This window comes from Sinocyclocheilus rhinocerous, unplaced genomic scaffold, assembly GCF_001515625.1.
Source record: "Sinocyclocheilus rhinocerous isolate Xijiao unplaced genomic scaffold, SAMN03320098_v1.1 scaffold17, whole genome shotgun sequence".
In the NCBI taxonomy this organism is placed as follows: Eukaryota; Metazoa; Chordata; class Actinopteri; order Cypriniformes; family Cyprinidae; genus Sinocyclocheilus; species Sinocyclocheilus rhinocerous.
In genome coordinates, this window is record NW_015634017.1 from 45,108 (window position 1) to 50,704 (window position 5,597).

Sequence of the window (5,597 nt, forward strand, 5' to 3'; positions counted from 1 at the left end):
CTTCAAATAATGGCCCATAATTATCTAAAAAAAATGTGTGGGAGCTCAGCTAATATGTTTCTATAGTACTTGAGTGTCTAATATTTCTGACATAAAGTGAATGGGAAATTAAAACCAACATTTTTGAGTATTGTGAGGGTTGAAAGGCACTCTGTGGAGTAACCTCTAACCCTAATTGACACCTTGACCACCTAACCTAACTCTTATGAAATTAAAGGAACTTGTGACTTTTGACTGGAAATACAGTTTCATTTCAAAGCATTTTATTTTCATTTAACTTACCATATGCCAAAGATACCAAACTTTTTTATTTCAAAACTGACTCCACTTACAAATGAATAAAAAATAGACATCTGTGTCTAAACATGTTAAAAATCATATAAAATACAGAAGATCTGCTTCTCTCATGAATCTTCTGCTGTGTGTTCATGTCCTTCTCTAAATCTTCTCATCCTCACTTTCTGATCGTCCTGCTTCTTTCCTAAAAGCATCACATCATCATCATCATCACACTCTTAATATCTGCATGTCAAATCCATAATGATGATGATAAACGTCTCTCACCTGACGTGTGTCTCATGTAGATGTGAAAACCTCCTAACAGACCCAACAGAACCATCAGCTGAAGACACCAGACCAGCACGAACACCACAGACACTGAACACACTGAACAACACAATCAATCAATCAATCAGTCTGTGTGTAGTTGATATCTGTAGATGAACAGAACTGATCTCACTAGGACAGGGTTGGACTCTAATGGTCTTCTGTGCGTGACTGACGTGGTTCTTCACGCTGCAGCTGATGTCTCCATCAGTTCCCTCATCCAGATCAAAAGTATTTCCTAGTAAAAAAAAATCCTAAAAAGTACTCTAAAACAAAGCTTAAGTAGCTAGTAAAATAGTATGTAAATAAACATTAACCAATATTTCACATGGACAAGGCAACTTCAGAAGATGCTGTTTTCAGAAGAAAAACTACATTTGGATGATTTAAAAAAAAAAATTTGCACCAATTTTTGCGTGACCAAAGAGAGCATCATCCTGCATTAATAAACAAACCAGTGAAAGCGCCAGTGTTCAGTTCTAATATAGTAAATGTTTGCTGGGCTGTTCATCTCAAGTGCCTTGACATGAAATGCATAACAGTAATGTTTTTTTATTCTTGAGGCCTACATAACAGATATGCTGTGATGGTTTGCATCAGATGAGTCTGTTGGCAATGACTTTCTGTCACAACGTTCCCATTTGCTTGCTGTAATGATTAACACACGGGCCTTGAACTTTCTTAAAACAGATTCTGCCACTCATCATCATAATTGAAAGATCAGCCATGTCCTGCTTCAAAACATCTCAGTGGAGGGGGAATGGGGACTGCTGAACTTACAGACAGCAGTTTTCCACCCGCAAGGGGTTGGTAGGTGATTTTGTAGTTCTGGACGGGGCCTGGTGCATGGTCCCATTTCACGGTTAGAGTTGTAGTGGTGGCGTTGAAAACCTGGAGGTTTTGTGGTGGTCCAGTGGGCACTGGGAGCAGACAGAAAGGTCGATCAGCAAAATCTGGCTTTGGAACTGTAGCTAAAACTATTAGGCATGGGAATCATGAGGGATTTAACGATTCTGGTTCTGATTCCACTTGATGAATCCAGTTCCTTAACAGTTCTTTTAGGGCTTTTAAAGGGGTCATATGATGCGATTTCAATTTTTCCTTTCTCTTTGTTACAAGCTCTTGGTGCATAAAGAAGATCTGTAAAGTTGCAAAGACTAAAGTCTCAAATCCAAAGAGATATTCTTTATAAAAGTTAAGAGTCAGCCACACCTACCTAAAACGGCTCGTTCTAACACGCCCCCACATGTCTACATCACTATGTGGGAAGATTTGCATAACGCCGCCCAAATGTTCAATCAAACGAATTCCAAATTGTAAATTGAACATAAACTACTATTTTGGAAAGATATTATAATGTTTATTTTATTATTAAAGCTCCATATGTTAACTAATCATATCATATGCAGAAGCAGTCAGTAATTAATTTAACAACAAATCGGACAAATACAATTAATTATTAAATCAATTCAAACTGATGTGTGAGTCTTTTTGACTGATTCATTAAAAAGAACCTATTCATTCACGAATGAAAGATCACGAAAATCCTTCAATTCTATTATTTTTTTTTTTTTGAATTGGTTATTGTTTACCATCCCTAGTCCTTATGCTGGTTACATGAGCATCATGGCTCAATCCTGAAAGGAGGATGGAGGCGCATGGGTTTTTGGGTTGGAGAAATGGTCATTTGCAACAAAAACAATGCAGTCGGGCATGTTATGCATGCGCATTTATGACTGACGATGGATGACAATGATGACAAAATGATAGCGATGAAATGGCAATGATGAATGATGATGGCAAATGATGGTGGATGAGTTTCTGGTGAAACAAAAAAAATGCACATGCAATTCGTCATCTTCCTGCGGTCATCATCCTCATTAGCATTTACATTAACAATTGCATTTCCTCTCATTGGAAACAACATAGCGGGTGTAATGACCTTTGACACTAGAAAAAGATAAACAACACGTTATTTTATTGTATCGTCAACAGCTATAACATTTTAACTAAAGAAAAACAAAAGTATAAATATGTGTATATTTTAAAGTAATATTATTTTCTGTGTCACAGCCATAATATGTCTCCAGCATACTAATTATTAGGAAATTGTTTGGCATTTTTAATCTATAAATGTCAATTTAATACATTCTTGCTGAATAAAATTATTAAAATATTACAAGACCTTACTGACCCTAAACTTTTGAACAGTACTTTTATATTCTTGCATATAAAAGTGTTGACATATTGAGTGATTGGCAAGAAAAAAAAATTAGGCCGTTTGGAATTCCTTTAAACATAAACCTGAATTTTGCCTGATAAACCACAAAGCCTGATTTTGTCCCAGTACTCAAAAGTTAGTGTTCTACATGTGTAGTTGTGTGTTAGTCTTGTGTGTTAGTCTCACATGTGCGTTGGCTCCCCATCAGTTCCTTGCTCTCCGACTCAGATGGCTGTGACAGTGACGTCATGCATTGTGTCTGGGTCTAAATCTGTCAAAACGTGGCTTGTCTCTTCATGACTCAGGACTTCCTACAAAGATCAATTCCAGTGAGTCTCATGTTATTTTAGAGAGTTCATTAAATTCGTAATGAAAATGTAATTTGATGTTGCTTTAAAATCAATGGTACATTCTTAAAAATAAAGTTTTTTTTATTGGCATCAGTGGTTTCATGAAGAGCCTTTAACATCCATGGAACCTTTGCATTGATCGAAAGGTTAAAAAATGTTTCTTTTTAAGAACTGTTCACTAAAAAGTTTCTTTGGGAATCCCAAAAATGGTTCTATAGAATTGCTGCAAAACCCCCTTTTGGAAGCTTTATTTTTAAGAGTGAGAGCGAATGGGGGTTGCAACGCCAAAGTCTTTGGTTGATTTGGAGCGTCTTTCAAATTAATAAATGTAAATGTTGGTACAAATATTTAACTGGTAAACGTACGTATTTGAAGTTGTTCTTGCCCTGCTTGATCCAACCGATGCGGTAGAGTATAACGTCTGGTACTCCAGACTCCCATGTGGCCCTGAATGAAGTCTGGCCCACCTCAGAAAACCTCAAGTTCTTGGGCGCAGGAACCACATCTGAATGAGAAAGTATGTGACATATAGAAATTGGTCTGAACAGGGGGACTGTGAACCATGTGAACTGACAAGTTGGAGCAAGCAAATTCCAAGTTTGCAAGCAAAAAAAAAACAAGTTTCTCTTGTAGCCGGTAAGTCACATAGTTCAACACCAACATAGCAAACAAAACCCGGCAGCCGTGAAGTAATTGCTGCTGCCAAACCAACACCATCGGTCAATTGGTGTCATCTTGGAGAATCAGTGAGGATTATAAGCTCACCAGTTATTGCGCTGCCAAGCATGGGATTTGCTGGACCCTCATCGTAGACGGGGAGTAACGGCAACATCATTCTCCGTCTGAGAGCGGAGGCTGGTGAGAACCAGAGTGGTGATGTCACCGTTGACCACAACCTGTCAAACATCAACGTCAACATTAACATTAACACATATCCAGGGAAAAGGAATAGCAGATGCTTCTGATAGGCCGACTCGCCTCGTCTCCATTCTTTACACAAGGACTGAAACCTGTGTGCAGTTATTGCGCTGCCAAGCATGGGATTTGCTGGACCCTCATCGTAGACGGGAGTAACGGCAACATCATTCTCCGTCTGAGAGCGGAGGCTGGTGAGAACCAGAGTGGTGATGTCACCGTTGACCACAACCTGTCAAACATCAACGTCAACATTAACATTAACACATATCCAGGGAAAAGGAATAGCAGATGCTTCTGATAGGCCGACTCGCCTCGTCTCCATTCTTTACACAAGGACTGAAACCTGTGTTGGTGCAACCAAATGAAAACTGAGTGTTTTTTTAACAGAACTTTTAAATCAAGGACACACCACCAAACTAGATCTTCTGAGGACAATGCTTGCCTGTGCAAAACTTAATGCCATTATTCTAGGATGTTGTCAGGGTGCTGTTATGCGGTTGCTAAGGTTTTCAGATTTTTCTCAGTGTATTGCTATGTTGTTCTTAGTGGTTGCTTATTGGCTCAAGTCTCTGATATTCTGTGCCTGATTGCATGAAAACTCTTAAGTGACCTGACCATCCTTAATCCTTAAAATTATATTTGTTCTGAATCTTTGTTAATACACTCAATGACTTCACCCTAGGCTGTTGTAAGTTGTCTTGATAATAAACAAATCATATCATAGTTTAAATATTTACAATACCTTATTTTGATGACTAAAAATGTGCCTTTGTTCTTCTTCCCCCTCAATTAACATGAAATCAGCAGATGATTTAAGGGACCTGTTTTGGTCATTTAATTTGTTTTTAGGGTGAAATGGTTACTAAGGACTTTGTTGCAATGCACACTACGTAATTACGGGGATATACTTAAAGACAACATCAAGGTAACTTTAGTAGACTCTTTAAGGCACTAAGAGCTTGCTTAAGCTTTTAACTTCCTCAAGATATCCCTCCTTTTTTCCCTTGTCATTTTTTTATTACACACCAGGCAAAAATCATGATCAAAGTCTGATCACTTGGTAAAGTAACAACACATCTTTCCTAAACAAGGCACATGATTGGATGAATCACGCACGTCATACTTAAATCCCCAAGTATGATAAACAGCAATAGCGATGTTTTGCCTTGTATGGATCCAAAGATGGATTCAGAGTTCGGCTTAGTGAATCCGGTCATCTTAACCTCGTTCCAGAGTACGTCCAAGAAGAGATAAACAACGGTCTGCATTCTATCAATAAGTTTGCTTGGACGTGAACTTTCGGACCTCCTCAAATAGTTCCGCAGGTTCATCTCAGTAGATCTTATTCAAAGATAAAAGACCCCTTTTAGTTGATCAAAAATGCATAAAAAATTGTGAAATATTATTACTATTTCAAATAAGTGTTTTCCATGTGAATATCTGTTAAAATGTAATTTATTCCTGTGATCACAGCTGAATTTTCAGCATCATTACTCCAGTCT

General features: G+C 37.9%; 1 long non-coding RNA gene across 2 annotated transcripts; it reads right to left on the reverse strand.

Moving 5' to 3' along the window:
- Positions 1 to 337: 337 nt before the first annotated feature.
- LOC107745075 (uncharacterized) lies at positions 338 to 827 on the reverse strand. 2 transcript variants are annotated; one of them, XR_001640564.1, is made up of 3 exons: positions 740 to 827; positions 565 to 666; positions 338 to 481 (listed from the first exon to the last, which is right to left on the reverse strand). It is a non-coding gene; the product is annotated as an uncharacterized LOC107745075 (long non-coding RNA). The 2 variants fall into 2 exon arrangements; XR_001640563.1 differs by having other exon boundaries at positions 339 to 481; positions 565 to 657.
- Between the last annotated feature and the right edge of the window lie 4,770 nt (positions 828 to 5,597).